Genomic DNA, 24,030 nt, shown 5'->3' on the forward strand with positions numbered 1-24,030 from the left:
TCTTAACTTTTATATCCCCTAACTTCGCTAATTCATTTCTACACATTTATTTTAAATTAAATAGTGCAAAAATTACTTTAATTCAATATTTTACTTTTGTTCAATTCACACATAAAATGGTTGCATTCTAACAAATAATTACTGTTATCTTATCTACATACATATTTTGCAAAGCAATCAAATAAAATAAAGAAAACAGATTATACCCCAATGTCAGGAAATAAAAAACAAATTATTAGTTTTCGCGTAGAATTCTTTGCTGCATTGTTGATTTTAGCGTTGGCGGTTTTCGCGCTAAAAAAAAATAACCCTGCTCGGTCTAAGACCGAAGTGTCCTCAGTTTCTTCACGTAGAGCTCCTTTCTGGGTTGGCGACTTTCGGCGGCGATTCAAAAAGGGGTGCCCTTAGTTCTTTCGCGTAGAACTATTATAGAAGGCAAATACTGAAAGATTTTGCATTACCCATCGCACGATGACTTTTGTATTGACGGTATAATTTTTATATTTTTTTTGTTTGCAAGCAACCCTTTGTAATTGTATGAATAATTAGTGAAGTGTTAGTGGATATAAAAGTGTAAAATATAATAATAATATAAGTGTAAAATTCGTTATAATTCGAAAAACGCGTACTTTACATTGTTGACTTTTTGAACTTTAAATGCAAATATCTCAAAAACCATAAGTCAGCGGCAACTATATATATTTTATATATTGTGTATATTTATATATCTGGAAAACCTCCCTACCATATCCTTTTTAACCCAAAATTGGGGGGATGCTCTTCTAAATCCCAACCAATATTTTTACTTAAAACATACAAAAGTACATAGAAGTTTAAAATTGAAGTATCATTGTTTGTATGATATTTTTGTTTTATTTTTAATATCGTATATTTGTTTAATTAACCGCAACGATTCCTCTATCTGGAAATTGCTTAGTTTCATCTACAACAGCTATGCTTAACGTCAACGTTTTGTAGGTGTAAAAGGTTAAACAAAATACTCTTTTATAATACTTAGTATTTATTGGGGTTTGTTAAAACTAACTCAAATTTATATGAAGTTAGTTATGATTTACTTTATATTAAATTATTTATATTTTAATAAAATTATTTTAATTTTTATGTTTTTATAAAAAATTGATACACTCCAATTAAGTTGCAATATTTTACCATATATTGCAAGCAAACAAGTTAAAATTAGTTTGCTGTTTTGTTATTTTTAAAGCAATTTTTTGTTACTTACAGCAAACGTGATGCTTTCGTACATCATATCGAATAAAACTTCGTTGTTTTCTTATAATGTACATCCCTTATATAATATGTTGTGTACATCTGAAAGCAATGAAAGTTAGTTTAAATTATAATTACAATTCCTACAACAGCCGGTTCTACGTTACCGGAATTGACCCGGATTTTATCCGGCCAAGGGCTGTTATTTCGGTGATCTAACCCTGTTTGGATCGGTAAGTTCTAGGTTAAGTTTGTCGTTATTGGAGCAATGCCTAGCAGCAGGTCGCTCCGTATCCTCCTGACCCGTGCTGGCATCGAGTCCAACCCGGGCCCCGAGGAATTTTACTGCTGCGTTTGCGCTAGAAGGCTCCATCCAAACTCCACCTCGGTTAGGTGCAATACATGTTCAGGCCTTTAGACACATAAGGAGTGGACCACGAGCTACGTGGCCCCACGCTGTCAACGCAATACTGCGACATCTGCCTCAACGGCTGTGCAACCTGCACCATGTTCGCGCACTGCGCTGCCACTCCCAGTCTGACCAACCCTCCCCCCCAACCTTCATCCAGCTCCAATCCTCGTGCGAGAGCCACCCAGCAACTCCTGGTTCCTCGCACAGTCTGTTCCGTGTGTTAGACCGTAATACGCCGGAATGTCACATCAGTCAAGTGCAATTCTTGTACTGGCTGGTGTCACTTTCTGTCGTGTTCCGGTCTGCGCACCACACGAGAGTGGAGTGCGTCGTATATTGCCCCATGCTGTAGGAGTCTGCCCCCGCAATCACATACAGTGGCGTCGCCAATCAACACAACCGCCCATGCGGGTATTACAGCTGCAACAACCACCACCTACACGTACCTCCCTTACCCCCAGGATCACGACCGGACACCCGCTACAAACCCGAATCCTACAATTTAACTGCAACGGACTCCAGAGCAAGATCGAGGAGATAGTTGCATATATGAGCCGGGAACATGTATCGATAGCTGCGGTCCAAGAAACCAAGCTAAACAGCTGCTCAGATCTTCTGAATTGTACAGGTTTCAACGTTTTCCGTAAGGATCGCGAGCGAGATAATGGTGGCGGCCTAGCCTTCATACTGCACAACACCGTGCAATATCGTTTAATCGATGGTGACATCGACCGCAGGGACATTACCCTTAGAATGTCAGGGTAAAGCTGTCCGGTCAGGCGATGTCGAGCTCGAGATATTTAACATATACATCCCCCCAGTTACATGTTGCCCAACAGGATATCACCCGAACATAGATGCGCTGTTTCGTGGTGAAAACCGTTTGGTGCTAGGCGACTTTAACGCGCACCACGATCTTTGGCATTCCTGCCTGTCAAACGATCGTAGGAGGATGGAGCTGGCGGAAAAGATTGACGATTCGACATTCTGCACAGTGAATGACGAAGCCCCCACCAGAATTATGGGCACCTCTAATAGCTCGCCCGATATTACCATCGCCAGCGGGGGTCTGATAAATAGCATAACCTGGCGACCTATGCTAACTCTCGCATCAGACCATCTGCCCATAATTATCTCGATTGATAAACCTCCTGACTTTATTTCTGTAAACAACCGCACCTTTATTAACTTTAACAAAGCTAACTGGGTCGGCTTCACAGAATTTACCGAGAGCACCTTCAACGCACAACCCATTCCTACGTCATCGTTGGCGAGCGTCCATTCCGCAAGGCGATCGCTGCTGCTACTGCTCGCTTTATACCGGCTGGTAGAATCGCGGAACTCTGCCTTAATTTCCCAGCCGAAGCAGCTGTACTCGCAAACGAGCGCGACACCTTACGCCATGCTGATCCCTGTGATCCCCGAATAAGCGATCTCAATTTGGAGATTCAGCAAATGGTAAACCATCATAAGCGCACAAAATGGATAGAGCACCTGAAGTCCTGCAACCTCTCCACCGGTGTCGAAACTCCCCAACCACCAGAGGGAATTTCCGTGACCTCGTAAGCTGATGACTGCACGATATTGACGTCGGGCAATGGAATCGATGGCATGTGCTCGAAAGTAAACGGCTATCTCTCTGATCTTTCTCGCTTCTTCTCTGCAAAGAGTCTGACACTCTCCCCCACTAAATCCACAGCGACCATATTTATGAACTGGACAGACTGGATCTAAACATTTCAGTCGATGGTACCAAAATTCCGACGGTAAATAACCCTAAAATTTTAGGCGTTACACTAGACAGTCTTTGCTCCTTTACTCCTCACACGAACGCGATAACTGCCATAGTACAGAGCCGCAATAAAATCCTCAAATCGCTTGCCTGCAGCTCTTGGGGAAAAGACAAAGAAACTTTGCTGGCGAAGTACAAGGCAATCGGCCGGCCGGTCCTAAACTATGCAGTCCCAATATGGTCGCCTGGATGTAGTGCTACCCAGACGAAGAAGCTCCAGTCCTGTCAGAACACTGCACTCCGGACTATCACGGGATGCCTTTTGATGTCCCCAATCGAACACACCTACACAGTAAGGCCCGTATGCTTCCGGTTAAGGAACATAACGAGCTCCTCTCCAAGCAGTTTCTGCTGGGTTGTTTTCGTAGAAACCACCGCTGCAGTCGTCTGCTTGAAGCGGAGTCGCCTCCTAGGAACGTCAAGAGGTCTTTCCTTGATTACGGCGACGACATTAGACAATACGCCGACCGGACTTCGGATGCAACGAACTACACACAGGCACTGACCGCCATTCACAGTGGAGCTATCAACACCTTCACCGACTCCCTCTCAGTGAATGGCGTACTACGAGTCAAACCACCACCCATAGCAGACGTATAGCTCGAGTTGCCTAGCGAAACCAGAGTGACCCTCGCGCAACTTCGTTCTGGATATTGTAGCAGGTTAAACTCCTACTTATCCAGAATAGACCCACGAGGAATTTGCTGTGGGTACCTTTCTCGACATCGATCGGGCCTTTAATAACTAGGGCCAGAGGCAGTGGTTGAAGCCCTCAAAAAGTTTGAGTTGGAATCGAACCTCATTTTTAGTCTTCTTTGCTACAGAACTGTCGTTGTGGAGTGGTGTAGTGCCAAGTCAACCAGAAAGGTTAATAGGGGAACTCTGCAGGAAGGGAGACGAGGGAGATGTGGGAGATGTGGGTGGAAAGAAGCCGCTGGAGAAGAGGCGCGGTGAGCTTTTTTACGGATGGGTCGAAGTTAGGAGGGAATGTTAGAGGGGTTTTTTCTGTAAATAGCTCTCCGTCAATCTTAGCTTCAGGCTACCGGACCACTGTAGCGTTTTTCAGGTGGAAGTGGCTGCGATCAAGGTGGCGGTAGAAGTACTGCTACGAAGTGCAGCCTCGTTTAGAGAGGGCAGCATTCACTACGACAGCAGAGCGGCCATACCAGCCCTGAGTGCGCGAACCGTGCAATCAAAGCTAGTCAAGGAGTGTCTGTCCTCACTAGAATTATCATCAGGCTACTTCAAGATCAGAGTTGGATCTCCACTAACGTCTTGCGTTCTGGCTCTGGACCAATGGACTTCGCATGCACTCAGCAGACGCTGGTCGACGACCAACTCCTGAGGGACTGCGAGATCCTTCTGGCCGAGAGTGGATCGCAGGAGGTCGGGGGATTTTCTCGCCTTGAACAAGTTCATCTCGCCGATATGGTAAGAGTTCTCACTGAGCATTGCCCGATGCTAGTTGTCAAAGCTGTATGGAGGAGGGTGAGGTGGAAACATCCCGTCACTTTCTCTTCCACTGTCCGGCTTTTGCTAGGCTGAGACTGAAACATCTCGGCAATCACACTTTCGGCGGATCAGAAGATTTGGCCGTCTCAACAAGTTTGTCATATGCACAAAGCGCTTTGTCGACATGTAAGGGTCTATTGATCCAGCTCATAGGAGTTTTGGGTACCACAACGGACCGGCGTTTAAGCTGTCCAAGTCTGATCCTTCTTAGCCTACCTAACCTAGTACTTCGCTATACACTTATATATGAAAATGCTTAAAATTTGATGATAATCACGGCCAAACCCCATACAGAGGTTAATAATTATTAAAAATGCGTTAACTCAACGTCAGACGAGTTAAATTTACAGAATCGGTATAAAACTTGACGATGGCAGTGGCACCTCTCACTTTTAGGTGAAATTCCATAGCTCAGCAACTACTCGACCAATTTGAACAAATTTTATATATACAGCTATGAACACATAAATGGCATAAATTTTGATTTCATAAATATATATGTTAAGCTAAAATTTTTTAATTGACAGTTGATTAAAATGTTAAAATTTTGCGTTTAATTTGGTGCTTCTGTACCAGAGTTATAATATACTGCCTAAATATTTCGTTATATTTTGTGTTTTTGATACCGTTAACAATGATGAGTAATTCTGATTTTGAGTAGACACGTACCATAAATGGCACAGAATACTTTGCAAAGGCAGTGCTCGCGTAAATTTTAAAAGAACAACATAATATATTTTGTGAAAACATAAGTGATTAATTTAAGTATAAGCAATAGTATAAAATAGGATCCTGACAACATACCAGAATTGAAGAAAGGCGAAGAATTTGGAAAGTGTATGAAAACGGGCAAAAAGTAGTCGAAATTGCTTAACTACTACAAAGTTCTCGTAAAAAAATATGCAACGCAATCAAAACATGTGTGGCGAGTCACCATGTATTGGTCAAAGGCAGGATTCGGAAGCCAAGAACACGCAAAATGCATGCGCGTGGCAAGGCTTCATAGCATTAAGGGTCAAAAATTACCCATTTTCATTATCCTGTAGACTTGTCAGGAGCCGTTTGAATCAGGTAAAGTTATTCGAATGCATTTTGAGGAAGAAACCACTCCCTTCAATAAAAAAAATAATTTTTCAAAACGATTGGTCTTCGTCTTGTATGGAACTCATCAAAAAAATTGCGGAAAATTTTGAAAAAATCTATTGTGGAGTGATGAGACACAGGTTAATAGGATAGGACCAGATGACAGAATATTACTGTAATTCATCGTTTGTTCATCGCCCTAAGTGTCAAAAATATAATCCTTAGTTCACTCAGCAGACGTTAAAATAGGCTAGCAGAAATATTGAAGTTTGGGTAGCATTTTCTTGGCGTTGGTGAAGGTCCGATGGTCAATTAAAAAATGGACGAGTTTGAGTACTTTCACATTAAAAAAAAACATATGGACCATACGCTTACGATTCCTTGCCAATTAAATCGAAATTTATGCAAGATAACGATCCCAAACACGCCTCGAAGCCAATAAAAAATTGATTTTCTGCGTAGAAGATCGATATTTTGGATTGGCCAGCCCAAAGCCCTGACTTGAAGCCAATTGAAAACCTATAGAATGAAGTCAAGAGTAAAACTGTAAATGTTAATTATAAAAATGTATCTATGGTCTGCCGTTAAAAAAGCATGGTACGCAATACCTAAAGCTAGGTATCAAAATCTCATAGAATGTATGTGTCGCAGGTGTGAAGCAGTCATCTAAAGTAAAGGTTACAACACATAATATTACCAATAAAATTGTTTGTATGCACCATAGTTGATAAAAATGCAATTTGATTTAAATAATCCCTATTTTTCTAGGTTGTTCCATTTTTGTGTCTAGCTCGTTATATCACAGTTTTCGCATTTTGGTTATTATTTTTTTAAAGAATGAACTGTAGCATCAGTTTGTTCTATTATAGAATACGAGGAATACATTTTTAGGATTCTTAAAATAAATGAATTTTTCATCGCCAGTAAGAATTAGATGCAAAACTGACTTTCTTTTGTGTCTTTAAAGCAAAATTTCACAAGGGTTTTTTCGGGTTTCAATCTTTCATTCAATTCATGTGGCACCCATTTTCTAGACTTGTGGATATTTTCCATAGCTTTAAAACGGTCTGAAATTGTTTGTTGTGCAACATTTAACATGGCTGCCATATGCTTTTGACTCAAAATCTCATCTTCATTCAATATCTCTTGCAGTTCAGCGTCTTCAAACTTTTTTGGTGGTCTTTCACGTTCTTCATTTCTCACATCAAAATCATTATCTCTGAATCGTTGAAATCATCTTTTGCATGTTGCTTTTTAACATGGTCAACATATGCCTCGACAAGCATTCAAACAAAAAAATCATGCTTTCCTCAAATCATCCTTTACTGGTACCAAATTTGACACTTTCAACACAATAAAAAAATATGATGTTGTTTGTTCATTGACTGTACGTTTATTGAATATGTTTGACAGATGTCATGCCAACCAAACAGGAACAAAATTAAGGCTCGTTCACAACAAATGTTCCCTACTAATACATTTATACCTTAACGCTCACTTCATACCGGTACACCCTATATAATATTATCTTGATGTGGTTGATTTTAAAATTGGCGTAAGATAGCTGGGCTACATCCACGCAACTTCCTATCAAAATACTATTGTTATGTATGTATATCCAGATGATTCTTCCACTTTATAATATATAAAATCAATAGTCTTTTTAAGAACTACATTTTCTACATATCAGAGAGCTGCAACGAGGATGATTGAGTCAGATCAAACGACACTGATTTGATGATGATATTTTGCTTAAAGATTCTGCAATACCTACCTAACATGAGATCGAGATCCACTAAGCCCAACGGAGGTAGTCATAGCTACCTAAGGTAATACAGGTACTAAAATTAGAAGATTCGATATTTTAACAAAGCTGCAGTTTAGTCATATTAAAGAGTACAATAAATGTAACGCCCGAAATTAATGGCAGACCATTTTGTTAGTTATTATTTTTAATACTTTTATTCGCTTATTCTTAAAAGCGACTGACGTTTTCTCTGGCTGCAATAGTCCGACAGACTTTAATATATTACTTACGTTGTAAATATATCTAACTTCTGCAAATAATAAGTTTTTAATGTACAGCGTAAATCCTAAAAACTGTCGCACCTAATTTTTCGCAAAATTAACAAATGTATATATAAATTAGGATGAAAACTTGTTTTATTTATATATATATACTTGACTAGTACACACGGCACGCACAACTTCTACTCGAATTTCGTTCCAAATTCTGTGCAAAAGGTGCTTAAACTGGCCCAGTTTTAAGTTTTCTACATACACATAGCCAATAAACCCGACACTATTTTTTAAGTGAATTAAAAACACAATGTATGTAAATAGGTAATTAATAGGATTTTAGTGTAAGGAGAAAAAAACATAGGCACCATTAAGTCTGCGTTCAGCTTTAAAATCAGTTACAAAAGTTTTGAAAATGATAAAGAAAAATTAAATTCAATATTTGGTTGTCTAACTATTTCCGCAGTATGCTTCGGGTCATTATATTGTTGGAACCAAAACGTTGAAGATAATCCAAGATTCTCTGCACTTTGTTTCAAATTGTTTGTTAAAATGTTCGAATAACCCCATTAATTCATTGTGGATTCAATAAATTCAAGATTACCCACACCACCAGCCGCCATGCAACCTCACACATAATTCCGCCACCTCCGTGTTTAACTGTACCAACAAGATTTTGTTTTTCAAGGGCAGCTCCTGACTTGCGTCACACAATTTGTCGCCCTTTGCCAAAAATGCAAAATATTACTTGTCTCCAGAACTCCGGTGACTTATTTATATAATTATGAGCAAAATCAATGCGCTTTCGCCTGTTTGCAAGTAAAATATATGGTTTATTTCGAGCGATCTCTACCATGATATCCAGCTTTTCGTAAAATTTTTCTAGCAGTTTCGGCACAAAATGTTTTTTTAATGGTTATATTTACGTTTTCAATAATCTTTGTGGACGAAATTCGAAGGTTAACTTTCACCATATTCCAGATCGCGGTTTTGACGGTAAAATTTTGGTTATTTTAAAATTGTTTACGGCGCGCTGAACAGAAGAATACGTTCTTCCATTAGTTTGCCCAATTTTTCTGAAACTTTCGCCATATTTCCACAACTTAATAATAATTTTTCTTTCCGACAGACTAATTTCTTTTCTTTTGGTTTCCATTTTTTATACTCTCGCAACCTGTTGCTACAGAGTATAATAGTTTTGTTCACCTAACGGTTGTTTGTATAACCTAAAACTAACCGAGTTAGATATAGGGTTATATATATATAAATGATCAGGATGAAGAGACGAGTTGAAATCCGGGGGACTGTCTGTCCGTCCGTCTGTCCGTGCAAGCTGTAACTTGAGTAATCTTTATGAAACTTGGTACACATGTTTCTTGGTACCGTAAGACGGTTGGTATTGCAGATGGGCGTAATCGGACCATTGCCACGAACACAAACGCCATTAATCAAAAAATAATAAATTGCCATAACTAAGCTCCGCAATAAGATACAAGACTGTTATTTGGTACACAGGATCACAGTTGAGAGGGGCATCTGCAGTTAAATTTTTTTTTTAAGTGGGAGTGGTCGCGCCCCTAATAGGTTTAATGTGCATATCTCCTAAACCGCTAATGCTATAAAACAAAATTCACTGGAAGCAAATGTTTTTAGAACCTCTACCTACAGTGTGCAAATAGTTTAAATCGGGTGGCAACTCCGCCCACTCCCCATATAACGGTACTGTTAAAAACTACTAAAAGCGCGATAAATCAAGCACTAAACTCGCCAGAGAGATTAAATTTTATCTCTGGGATGGTATGAGATGACTTTATAGGAACCGCGTTCAAAATTAGACAGTGGGCGTGGCACCGCCCACTTTTAGGTGAAAACCCATATCTTGGGATCTGCTTAACCAATTTCGAACAAATTCGAAAATTCAAAAATAACGTTCTTTTCATATTTCAAATCGGACTACAACCGCGGCTATTTCCCATATAACACCATTTTCAATTCCATCTGATTCTTTCACTTTCCACTATGCATATCAAGCAACAATGATTATATCGGGGTAAAACTTTGCGTGAATAATACGTTTAAAGTATGCCACCTTGTGACCAAAAATTGTCTAAATCGAACCAAAACTGTTCAAGCCCCTAAGTACTAAATATGTGGACCCCAGTGCCTATAGTTGACCTTCTACCGAAAATATCAGTCAATCCACAAAGAAATCTCAAACGAGTATACCATTTGAATTTGCGAGAGTATAAAGTGTTCGATTACATCCGAACTTAGCCCTTCCTTACTTGTTTATGTATATATTTTATAGGGTCTCCGACGTTTCCTTTTGGGTGTTACAAACTTCGTGGCAAACTTAATATACCCTGTTCAGGGTATAAAAAGGGCCAAAGCACTCAGCAGTATATTTTAAAGGAAATACTTGACTAAGACTTCTAATAATTTTTTTAGTTAATTCGGGCTCTGTGGCAACCATTGAAACAATTTCGGATGTACTACGCTTTCCAGATTTGTACAAACTTATACATGTTGCTTTAAAAAGCTCACTGCAGGTATTGCTTTCGACGAGATTCGCAACTTTGGCGCATTGATGTTTAGGGTGGCAATCTGTGAAGGCTTTCTGTTTTCTGACGACATTTGAAGTGAAGTCTGGGGATGGGAAAACAATATGTTCCTTGGCAGAAAATTCAATTGTACAACAATTGTATTCAAAGTATATGAACTACAATTGAATTTTTCTCCAACGCTTGAAAAAACAAAATCGGTGATCGCTAAAAAAATTAAACATTAAAAGTATGGGCAGCTAATCTTTGACAATTTAAACAGTGGACGAATCATACTTTTAGACAATTATACTCTTTTTACCAGTCAATCCCTGCTTCATAAAGTTTTTCTCTACAGAAGATAAAATTTTCTCACAAATAGGTTATGAGAAGGTTATTAGGTACAAACACAAATTAATAATACAATACAAATACACAGGGCACAAAGCATTTATTTTCTATTAATATAAGCCTTAATATTGTAGAAACACAAAAAACTAGGAGCACCAAGTTAATTTAAAATATTATTTCGCCAATTCCAAAAACCAAAGTATGCACGTCAGTTTTAGAAAACATGAGGTGCTAAGTTAGCATGTGTTAGAAAGAACACACTCGCATACTGATATGGACTTAACCAGTTTTGACGCTATCGATTTCACAAATGAATATTTAGGAGTCGGTGACAAAACAAATTTTACTAACTTTTAACAGTTCAAAATTTGTATTAACATTTTGCTATAAACAGTTTATTTTGCTTTTGAAACGGCCTGTATGTCTTGCCTTGCTGACAGCTCGTGGTTGAATGAATGTGACCGTCTCGTTTGGTCACCAAATTTGGGCATTTAAATATTTTTTATTTTTTTCTAAACTGTTAGGGCTATGTGATATGATTTGAATTCGCTGATGTTCACCGTTTTATTCATTCCATCGTCAATTTTTCGAGTTTGGATGATGACTGATGAGATGTACCTGAGAAATTGATACGGGCCATCGTACTTCGGGGCTAACTTTGCGGCGAAACCCTCAGTGGCTTTAGAGAGGTGATGATCTTTCGCGAGAACTAGTTCTTCGATTGCATGGGTTCATTTGCTACGTCTTGATCCGTCGTCGCCCTATCTATATTTTGCTGAACAATTTTGAAGGCCTCCTGCATCCTATTGGAATTTTCCTCAGGCGTCGTGGGTGAAATACCTGTGCCGATATTAACTTCGTCGAAAAGGGCCTTTTGCAGTCGCGGCTCTCGTCCTTGTAAGAGGAATGCCGGGCTATACCCCGTGGTATTCGCTGCGAGCTCGATCTCTGGGAGAAAATCGTCCCATCGTTGGTGTCGGGATTTACTGAGTTGTGCTATAATTCGTTTAATTGTCCGGTTGACTCGTACCAAGGGATTCTCTGGAGGGGTGTAAGGTGCAGAGAATTGCTGGCGTACCCCTAGTTCGACGCCGTTGACCGAAATAAGAATTTTCGGGACGCCAAATCTTGCGAAGATTCGTTCTCTAAATGCACTTCACATAGTATTACCATGCGTGGATCGCGGTTAGGGTCCAATGAAGTCAGTGCAAAGAGACATTCACTCCTTGCCGCAGTACCGTCATCCGCCGCTCCGCGCCTCCGTTGAATAGCTGTTATACGATAACGTTTTCTACTCTGCCGCGCTCTGGGTGCTAAGCGACTAAGGATGCCTTACGTTTGCGCCCTGCGGTGATGATGTTCGACTGGATACGTCGGCGTTCGACGGTGATGTTCTGCCACGTGCCTTAACGCTCGTGTATTCTACGACGACGACGCTCGGATGTTTCTGCCGGCGCTCGTGTAGGCTTCGACAATGATTCTGCTGCGGTATAGCCGTGAAAGAATAATCCCGGACCACAGGAGACTGTTATGGCGGCCGAAAGTTAAGGGTTGAGTCGGTCAGAGGATCAACTCACTACCGAGCTCTCTCTTAACGAACGGCGAGTTGCTAGAAGTGGCGTGGTTATCCCGTTGCAGCCCAATACGTTGTGTATGAGTACTTGCTATGTCTTCATCTGCATGTCTTGTTTTTCCTTCTTCTTGTATACTTGCAGTGTTGTATTTGTTTAACAGGGTGCTTCTTCATGTGTTGTGTGGGCTAAATTCCGTATGGATATTTAGTTCTCACACTACATAAAATGAATATAACAACAATTTTGATTTAATTTTCTTTGTCCGAATCGGAGTTTTCTGACTCTTAATGAAAGTCAAAAGCAGATTTAAAGCTTCCCTATCAAAAATTAAGGCTTTGCTGGACTTATGAGATCCAAGAGATTAACAATGAGTTCATTAGATCCTCCATTATATTTTGTGCGAGTTCTTGCGAGTATGATTAAGCCGGAAGTTTCTCAAATCTTTATTTCTAGTGTCGGGGTACTCGACGTTGAGTTTGCCAGTGTGCCAAATATATTTTATTATATTAAAATTCAACAAAATTTAACATAAATCAATTTGAGTATATAGGGTATAAATATTATAGACAATTTTTGTGGGTTAATTGTACAATATTTATGGGTGTGTTTGTTAAGGGTTATATGTATAATTCAATTTATGTGTTATTTGTAAGTTAGACTTAAATAATATAAATTAACTATTAACTTAATTGGATCCTGATGTGGGTTGATAATCCCGCGTAGATTTTGGTGGTGCTGCTGTTGTTGTTGTTGTTGTGCTCCTGGGGCGACCTATTTTTCTCGCCTTTTTATGTCCGTCCGCGTTGATATCTGCTCCTGCCTACTGATTTATTCTTATTGGAATGTGTTGGTGCTGTTTGCATTGTCCTCTAATTCGTATTTATACGAGCCGTCCGCCTTGCAGGGTCTGCAAATAAAAAAGTTATTAGATCTATTTCGCTTTGCGGCTGAATTGCGGTCATTAACTCGCATTATTCCTTTGGGATCGATTAAAGGGTTTAGGGTAAAAATTGTACTTTTTCTGTGTACGCTGGTTTTTTTTTAATTAAAGCTTCATACTCCCCCTGGAAGTGCTTTCTTTGTGTTAAAATAATGAACTTCGTGCGGGTAGTTTTGAACTCGTCTGGAGTTATTTCCAACGTTGTGTATGGCTGTTGTGATCTGTTGGGTGACGCATTCGAGCAGAATCTGAATAAATGTGCTATGACACGAATGGTTTGGGTAGTGATGAAAATCTATCCAGTATATCCTCTTGTGTTGTGTTGACGAAAGTCTTGATTGGCCGCAGTTCCAGTGTTGTATCGATTGATTTTCGGGTAATTGGCCAATGTTTCGGGTCGAGTTTTAGCCATTGGGGTCTTACAGGGGTTTCACTAGCGTGTCAACTCAATTTCGAAGTTCCAGAGACGTTCGCGTGAAAGGTATTAAACTTCCTGTCTCTTCCTTTTCTATAAGGCCCACTGTCGGATTGGGTAACTGGGACGGGGTCAGTTAGATTTCCTACTGCTTCCAAAGATTTGTATCTATGGGTGAGAAACGCGTCGAAAGTTTTCCATGATGGTATTTTAGAGTTGTCTTCTAGGGTGTCCTCAAATTGATGAAGTAAAGTTTTATGTTGACTCAATCCACACAAGAAGATTAAGATTGGGTCCCAACTAGTCGTGTCTATGTATACATTATGAAGATTTGTAAGACAATTGTTGACGGTCCTCTGAAGGTGTTTAATAGCGCTTCCACTTTCCTGGTTTGCTTGGGGTAAATTGAACAAAATTTTGCGCGTTGACTTAAACTCGTTACCATCAAGAAACCTTCATTTGTTAACGGTGCGTTTTTATATTCTCGCAGCCTGTTCCTACAGAGTATAATAGTTTTGTTCACCTAACGGTTGTTTGTATCACCTAAAACTAATCGAGTTAGATATAGGGTTATATATATATAAATGGTCAGGATGAAGAGACGAGTTGAAATCCGGGGGACTGTCTGTCCGTCCGTCTGTCCGTCCGTGCAAGCTGTTACTTGAGTAAAAATTGAGATATCTTTATGAAACTTGGTAGACATGTTTCTTGGTACCGTGAGACAGTTCGTATTGCAGATGGGCATAATCGGACCACTACCACTCCCACAAAACGCCATTAATCAAAAACAAATAAATTGCCATAACTAAGCTCCGCAATAAGATACAAAACTGTTATTTGGTACACAGCATCACATTAGGGAGGGGCATCAGCAGTTAAATTTTTTTTGGGTGGGCGGGGTCCCGCCTCTAATAGGTTTAATGTGCATATCTCCTAAACCGCTAATGCTAAAATAACAAAATTTACTGGAAGCAAATGTTTTTAGCACTTCCATTGACAATGTGAAAATAGTTGAAATCGGGTGGCAACTCCGCCCACTCCCCATATAACGGTACTGTTAAAAACGACTAAAAGCGCGATAAATCAAGCACTAAACAAGCCAGAGACATTAAATTTGATCTCTGGGATGGTATGAGATGACTTTATAGGAACCGCGTTCAAAATTAGACAGTGGGCGAGGTACCGCCCACTTTTAGGTGAAAACCCATATCTTGAGATCTGCTTAACCAATTTCAACAAAATTCGGTACTTAACGTTATTTTCATATTTCTATGTTATAGTTCGAAAATGGGCGAAATCGGACTACAACCACGCCTATTTCCCATATAACACCATTTTCAATTCCATCTGATTCTTTCACTTTCCACTATGCATATCAAGCAACAATGATTATATCGGGGTAAAACTTTGCGTGAATAATACGTTTAAAGTATGCCACCTTGTGACCAAAAATTGTCTAAATCGAACCAAAACTGTTCAAGCCCCTAAGTACTAAATATGTGGACCCCAGTGCCTATAGTTGACCTTCTACCGAAAATATCAGCCAATCCATAAAGAAATCTCAAACGAGTATACCATTTGACTTTGCGAGAGTATAAAATGTTCGGTTACATCCGAACTTAGCCCTTCCTTACTTGTTAACTATTGCTCTTGCTTCTCCTCGGGTTTTTTGAATTAGGTGAAACAGTCTCTCCACGTTACTAATTTTTTGATTGTTAACATATATGGCCGTAAACATGTCTCTGAATGAGGGCCAGGTTACGAAGTCGCCATAAAATATGTCCGTGTCACAAGGGGGTAGATGAACTGAAGATCCTATGTCCCGTGATGTGTTTTCATCTGAAGCTCGTTCTTTTAGTGTGGGGGTTGGGGTCTTAAGATCATCAATAGCTTGGTTAATGGATCCCAAACATTTCAAATATAATTGATGACCTGTTTTAAATTTTTCTTTAACTTTTGAGAAGTCAATAGTCTCAGCGGGTTTTTGTGGGGTTTTACGAAAGGCATCGTACGACTTGTTTAAAGTCGCCTTGTCGTAAATAGCATTGAGTTCAACTATTTTTATTTCCAGAGTATAAACGAGTTCATCTTCGGGGTGAGTTTCGTAATGTTCTTCGATATATTCGTATAAATCCGAAATACAGAACTTAAATTCTTCCATTTTCGATAGATAATTTGCTCCCAGTTCCATCATGATTTTATCATCCTTGTGGAACATAGGGTCGGCTAGGACTAAGTGGTCGAATCTCTTAAAGATTTCGCCACCTATATCACGATTGTAGGGTTGGGTCGGTAATTCCTGCGTCATAAGACAGTTGACTTCGACATGCCAGTCGGGATCAGTTAGTGACCCTATGACGATTTTACATATACGGTGCGAGTCGAGGTATGTTTTCGGTAACCTCAATCTCTGAACCAGCTCAGAAGTAATTATTGTTACCTTTCGGGTCGGGTTAATTATGGCACGTATTTTATTCCAGTTGCCATCGTGTTTTATTTTTATCATGGCAGTGGGTATAAGAATCGGCTTGACCAGTAGCGTTGGAATCTCTTGGTCTTTGTGCAGTATTTTGTCGCTCTTTGTTGTTTTGGTTGTCTTTTTGCAGAACAACCTGAGGTGTCCGTGTAATAATAATAATAACCCAACGATTACCCTCCTCCCGCCCAACCGGCGCGAGGGGCGCAATCCGCATACGTGCGGAATTAGCCGAGTCAGAAAAGGCTGGAGAGTTTTTTAAGTGTTGAGATCTAAAACTGCTGGTTTTTTTTAATTAAAGCTTCATACTCCTTCTGGAAGTGCTTTCTTTGGGTTAAAATAATGAACTTCGTGCGGGTAGTTTTGAACTCGTCTGGAGTTATTTCCAACTTTGTGTATGGCTGTAGTGATCTGTTGGGTGACGCATTCGAGCAGAATCTATATTTATTATGCTATGACACGAATGGCTTTGGGTAGTGATGAAAATCTATCCAGTATATCCTCTTGTGTTGTGTTGACGAAAGTCTTGATTGGCCGCAGTTCCAGTGTTGTATCGATTGATTTTCGGGTAATTGGCCAATGTTTCGGGTCGAGTTTTAGCCATTGGGGTCTTACAGGGGTTTCACTAGCGTGTCAACTCAATTTCGAAGTTCCAGAGACGTTCGCGTGACAGGTAATAAACTTCCTGTCTCTTCCTTTTCTATAAGGCCCACTGTCGGAGTGGGTAACTGAGACGGTGTCAGTTAGATTTCCTACTGCTTCCAAAGATTTGTATCTATGGGTGAGAAACGCGTCGAAAGTTTTCCATGATGGTATTTCAGAGTTGTCTTCTAGGGTGTCCTCAAATTGATGAAGTAAAGTTTTATGTTGACTCAATCCACACAAGAAGATTAAGATTGGGTCCCAACTAGTCGTGTCTATGTATACATTATGAAGATTTGTAAGACAATAGTTGACGGTCCTCTGAAGGTGTTTAATATCGCTTCCACTTTACTGGTTTGCTTGGGGTAAATTGAACAAAATTTTTAATTACGCGTTGACTTGAACTCGTTTGTTTTCGTATTGCGATACCAGGTCCCTCCATACCATCAAGAAACCTTTATTTGTTAATGGTGCGTTTTTAACTATGGCTCTTGCTTTTCCTCGGGTTTTTGAATTAGGTGAAACAGTCTCTCCACGTTACTAAGTTTTTGATTGGTTACATATATGGCCGTAAACATGTCTCTGAATGAGGGCCAGGTTAGAGAATTGAAGATCCTATGTCCCGCGATGTGTTTTCATCTGAAGCTCGTTCTTTTAGTGTGGGGGTTGGGGTCTTAAGATCATCAATAGCTTGGTTAATGGATCACAAACATTTCAAATATAATTGATGACTTGTTTTAAATTTTTCTTTAACTTTTGAGAAGTCAATAGTCTCACCGGGTTTTTGTGGGGTTCTACCAAAGGCATCGTACGACTTGTTTAAAGTCGCCTTGTCGTAAATAGCATTGAGTTCAACTCTTTTTATTTCCAGAGAATAAACGAATTCATCTTCGGGGTGGGTTTCGTAATGTTCTTCGATATATTCGAATAAATCCGAAACACAGAACTTAAATTCTTCCGTTTTCGATAGATAATTTGCTCCCAGTTCCATCATGATTTTATCATCCTTGTGGAACATAGGGTCGGCTAGGACTAAGTTTTCGAATCTCTTAAAGATTTCGCCACCTATATCACGATTGTAAGGTTGGGTCGTTAATTCGAGGGGCGCAATCCGCATACGTGCGGAATTAGCCGAGTCAGAAAAGGCAAGAGAGTTTTTTAAGTGTTGAGATCTGAAACTGCTCAGCTACAGAAACAAAAATTTCAACAGCTAAGATCTAAAGTTACAATATAATAAATTGTTACATTTTCATTTATTAAGAGAAAACAATAAAGTCTTTAATTTTGAAAAGTGAGTCAGATAAGTCAAATGTGCTGGAATGAGAATTAAAATCATGACATATACGGCGGAATGGCTCGTTTAGTTCAAAATTTGATCTACAGGATTTTAGCAGTAAAGGTCTAAACTGCCTCGAAAGGCGAACCGGGATATTAAATTTAATTTCAGACAGGAGAAAAGAACTGCAAACAGTTCCATTCAAAAGTTTCACTAAGAATATTATGCCAAGCATTTGCCTACGACTAGAAAGTGTAGGTAGATTAATAAGTTTTAAACGTAGACTTACCCTAGCATACCATCGGAAATGCGCTAAGGCGAAAAGTAAAAATTGTTTTTGAACCGACTCTAACTTGTCAGAATGGATTTGGTAGCTAGGGTTCCATACAACAGAGCCATATTCCAATATAGGTCTAACCAAAATTGTATAAAGTGTTTTAGTAATATACGGATCTTTAAATTCTTTAGACCAACGTTTAACAAAACTGAGCTTAGAGTCCATATTAACTCCCAAATCAACATAGTTAAAAACTTGCTCTAGAATATGGTGTTTTATCTATGCACAGATCTACGGGAAAAGCACATCATCTTACATTTATTGAGATTCAATGGCAAATCATTTCTATCACACCATGCAACCAAATTGTTTAAGTCTGTTTGCAACAGACACCTTTCTTCAGTTGAAGTGTATGATTTAAGCTTTACGTCGTCAGCGTATAATAAAATGTTTGAGAATTCTATTACTGAAGAGATATCGTTATTAAACAACAAGAACAGAATCGGGCCAAGATGACTACCTTGCGGAACACCTGAAGAAACACATAATTGTATCAGAAGGTGTATCCTCAAATATCACTCGTTGTGTTCTATTATAAAGATAGGAAGATACCCATTGAAGGCATCTTGGCTGAAAGCCCAGCAGATCAATGTATGAGAATCGAGATATTTACTTTATCGAAAGCTTTGCTAAAGTCTGTGTATATAACATCCGTATGCTTATGTTCCCTAAAACCCAATGATACATGGTTTACAAATTCAAGTAAGTTTGTTATAGTCGAATTCCCTTTACGAAATCCATGCTGAGATGAGGAAATTAACGGAGAAATCGAAAAGATTATATGGTCAGTGATGATAGCTTCAAAAAGTTTAGGTATAACTGATAGTTTTGCGATACCTCTATAGTTTTTAATGTTGGATCTAAATCCACTTTTATGCAAAGGGATTATAAATGACTGTTTCCATATTGAAGGAAATATACCGTGTTTAAGAGAGGAATTAAATATCCTTGTCAAAGGCAAGTAAATATATTTGGCACTATTTTTTAGGAAGCATGAGGGTATCATGTCTGTGCCATAACTAAAAGATGGTTTTAACTTATTTAAATTAAGTTGGACGTCTTCTTCAAAAATAATTGGAGCGTTAATTAAAGTATTCGAACACAGCACTTGCTGATAAGAAAAAGTTTTGGAAGAATTATTACAGTAGTTTGACTTGAAAAATTCTGCAAACATATTGGATATAATATCATTGTCACTTGAAATGATAGATTTGTATTTCATTGCGAACGGAAATTTGGAAATCCTGCGTTTGGAGTTGACGAAATCATAAAACGATTTTTGATTACTTACAATATTTTTTTGTACTTTATTTAAGTAATTATTATAACATTTTTTGTTTAGGTCAAAATATTGTCGACGCAATAGAGAATATTTAGAATAGTCGACAAGTGAACCGGTTTTTTTAAAATGTTTAAAGGCTCGAGTTTTTCTGTTTTTCAATTTATATAACTCTTACGAAAACCACGGACTTATACTTTTGCTTTTATTAACAATTACTATTGGAACATACTTTTCAAATAATTTCATAATAATGTTATTAAAATGAGATACACTCAATTCAATGTCACCATTATAATTAGGCCATGTTATTGTAGAAAGTTCTGTATTTAACTTTTTAAAATTAGCTTTTGCAAAGTTAAACCGAGTACAGAAGCACGAAGTTTGATGATTATTATCCCGTACATTGACTGAGATTTCGACAGATATTTCCAAAGCAGGATGATATGAGTCCTCTGGTAGAACAGGAGGATTACTATAAATAACGGAACACTTTGCAGAGGTATTAACGTATACTAAATCTAAGCATTTGCCAAATTTATTCGGAATCAAATTAATTTGGTTCAGACCCAACTCGGACATTTTTTCGAAAAACTCATTAAAACATGACCGATTGCAAATCGGCACGATATAGTCATCGCCAGGTTTCCACGAAGCACACGGTAAATTGAAATCACCTAATACAATTATTGAATCTGCATTATTTGCCATCAAGGTAGCACTATTTATTAAAGAAGTATACATGCTACATGTATACAGATAAGTCCAAATGGGTTGGTATATAAGATAGGGTTAAATAAATAAAGCAACTATTAAGGTATACTCTAATACATTTAAATTCAAATGAGTCGGTCCCTGGAACAAGAATATTTTCAGATGGGATAGAGGAATGCACGGCAAATAGAACACCTCCACCGATTCTGTTCAGCCGATCACATCTAAAAATTTGAAATTCGCTGTTTAAGATCTCCTTATCAAAAATGTGAGGTTTTAACCAAGTTTCTGTAAATCCAATTATATGGAAATTAAAATTGGAACTGTTCAAATACAAGTCAGTTAATTTTGTATTGTAATTGTGTAGGGTTGAATGATGCTCCCCGTTACACATGCTACATCATTTTGCGCTTGTGTGTTTTGATAAATGGGTGATAGTTCGACGGGCCGTGCGGTGGGTACTTCCTCTTTCTTCTCGAATGGGGGAGAGGGTCGCTTTAAAGCGATGTAAGCGTCTAGCCAGGGTCTCATTGTCGGAGAGTGATGCTTCAGGTGACGCTGAGTGATCGTACGGTGAAGGCTGGGCTGATCTGCCGGCTGCTGATTTTGATTTGATGCTATTTTGAAGAGCCATGTCACTATAAATAAATGAGATTAGTTATTTGGTAAGGTGAATATTTTGGTTATTGGGCGGGTAATTGTTCCTTGAGAAGTACGAATGTCAACTATTTTGGTCTTATTGTCTGCACCATGATAGGTTTTTTCGATGCGACCAAGTTTCCATTCGTTTGGGGGTAGAGTTTCTTGGCGTATAACTACCATATCATTGACCTCTATATTGCGTTGAGGGTATTTCCACCTATACCGTTTGTGGAGTTCTTTTAGATATTCTTCTTTCCGTCGTTTGCAGAAGTGTTGTTGGAGTATCTTTAACTTTTGCCATATATGTGCGATGCTTAGCTGTGTATCTTCTAAGTTGGGTTCTGCTGGGGTTAATAAAGGAGTACCTATTAAGAAATGGCCTGGAGTTAAAGGTTCTATATTCCTGGGGTCTTCACTTAGTGGGCTTAAAGGTCGAGAATTCAAGCAGCTTTCGATTCGGGTTAGAAGCGTAAATAATTCTTCGAAAGTGAATTTTTGGATTTGGCACACCTTTTTTAAGTGGCTCTTTAAACTTTTCACTCCTGCTTCTCAGAGTCCACCCATGTGTGGAGCTCCAGGAGGATTAAAGTAGCAGTTGATGTTTTGGTGTGCTTCACTTGTTGTTACTAGTGTTTTTAGTGATTTTATGAATTCTCGTCGATGTTTGATTAAGAGTTTAGACGCTCCCACGAAATTAGTACCATTGTCCTAATAGAGATCGGCATTATCCGCGCCTGGAAAAGAATCGTGCGAATACGGCCATGAATGCTTGTGTGGTGAGATCGCTTGCTGCCTCCAGGTATATTGCTTTGGCTGCAAAACAAACAAATACGCATACATAACCTTTTGTGATCAAGTACGCTCTGCCGGTGTAATTTTTTATGTCATAGGGACCGGCGAAGTCGATTCCTGTTGCTGCGAATGGGCGAATTAGGGTGGTACGTTCCGCTGGAAGAGTTGCCATGATTTGAGTAGTTTCTCTTTTCCTGTTTTAAGCTTCGGTATCCAAAACTCCGTACGCATAAGTCGTAAAACTAGCTGGTTACCACCATGTAGGGTAATTGAGTGGGTAAATTGGGTGAGTAGTTTTGTTAATCGACTACTATAGGGTAGTATAATCGGATGACGCTCGTTATATGATAATGCGGCTGAATTGCGGCCATTAACTCGCATTATTTCTTTGGGATCGATTAAAGGGTTTAGGGTAAAAATTGTATTTTTCTGTGTACGCTGGTTTTTTTAATTAAAGCTTCATACTCCTCCTGGAAGTGCTTTCTTTGGGTTAAAATAATTAACTTCGTGCGGGTAGTTTTGAACTCGTCTGGAATTATTTCCAACGTTATGTATGGCTGTTGTGATCTGTTGGTTGACGCATTCGAGCAGAATCTATATTTATTATGCTATGACACGAATGGCTTTGGGTAGTGATGAAAATCTATCCAGTATATCCTCTTGTGTTGTGTTGACGAAAGTCTTGATTGCCCGCAGTTCCAGTGTTGTATCGATTGATTTTCGGGTAATTGGCCAATGTTTCGAGTTTTAGCCATTGGGGTCTTACAGGGGTTTCACTAGCGTGTCAACTCAATTTCGAAGTTCCAGAGACGTTCGCGTGAAAGGTATTAAACTTCCTGTCTCTTCCTTTTCTATAAGGCCCACTGTCGGATTGGGTAACTGGGACGGTGTCAGTTAGATTTCCTACTGCTTCCAAAGATTTGTATCTATGGGTGAGAAACGCGTCGAAAGTTTTCCATGATGGTATTTCAGAGTTGTCTTCTAGGGTGTCCTCAAATTGATGAAGTAAAGTTTTATGTTGACTCAATCCACACAAGAAGATTAAAAATGGGTCCCAACTAGTCGTGTCTATGTATACATTATGAAGATTTGTAAGGCAATTGTTGACGGTCCTCTGAAGGTGTTTAATATCGCTTCCACTTTACTGGTTTGCTTGGGGTAAATTGAACAAAATTTTTAATTACGCGTTGACTTGAACTCGTTTGTTTTCGTATTGCGATACCAGGTCCCTTCATACCATCAAGAAACCTTTATTTGTTAATGGTGCGATTTTAACTATGGCTCTTGCTTTTCCTCGGGTTTTTGAATTAGGTGAAACAGTCTCTCCACGTTACTAAGTTTTTGATTGTTTACATATATGGCCGTAAACATGTCTCTGAATGAGGGCCAGGTTACGAAGTCGCCATAAAATATGTCCGAGTCACAAGGGGGTAGATGAATTGAAGCTCCTATGTCCCGCGATGTGTTTTCATCTGAAGCTCGTTCTTTTAGTGTGGGGGTTGGGGTCTTAAGATCAATAGCTCGGTTAATGGATCCCAAACATTTCAAATACAATTGATGACCTGTTTTAAATTTTTCTTTAACTTTTGAGAAGTCAATAGTTTCACCGGGTTTTTGTGGGGTTCTACGAAAGGCATCGTACGACTTGTTTAAAGTCGCCTTGTCGTAAATAGCATTGAGTTCAACTCTTTTTATTTCCAGAGTATAAACGAATTCATCTTCGGGGTGGGTTCCGTAATGTTCTTCGATATATTCAAATAAATCCGAAATACAGAACTTAAATTCTTCCGTTTTCGATAGATAATTTGCTCCCAGTTCCATCATGATTTGATCATCCTTGTGGAACATAGGGTCGGCTAGGACTAAGTGGTCGAATCTCTTAAAGATTTCGCCACCTATATCACGATTGTAGGGTTGGGTCGTTAATTCCTGCGTCATAAGTATACTCCTCCCGCCCAACCGACGCGAGGGGCGCAATCCGCATACGTGCGGAATTAGCCGAGT

At 39.1% G+C, this 24,030-nt stretch overlaps 1 protein-coding gene and 1 long non-coding RNA gene across 3 annotated transcripts in view; one reads left to right on the top strand and one right to left on the bottom strand.

Annotated features, from left to right (window-relative positions):
• Cand1 (Cullin-associated and neddylation-dissociated 1) overlaps positions 1–24,030 on the top strand; it is an 80,312-nt gene that overhangs the window by 27,465 nt on the left and 28,817 nt on the right. The window lies entirely within an intron of this gene.
• The window catches only part of LOC138856171 (uncharacterized), a 36,782-nt gene continuing 25,586 nt past the window's right edge, over positions 12,835–24,030 (bottom strand). Inside the window, exon 3 of the long non-coding RNA XR_011395229.1 lies at positions 12,835–13,420. This is a non-coding gene — a long non-coding RNA (uncharacterized lncRNA). The remainder of the gene's footprint in view (positions 13,421–24,030) is intronic.

Source organism: Bactrocera oleae, chromosome 3 (genome assembly GCF_042242935.1).
Source record: "Bactrocera oleae isolate idBacOlea1 chromosome 3, idBacOlea1, whole genome shotgun sequence".
Lineage (NCBI taxonomy): Eukaryota > Metazoa > Arthropoda > Insecta > Diptera > Tephritidae > Bactrocera > Bactrocera oleae.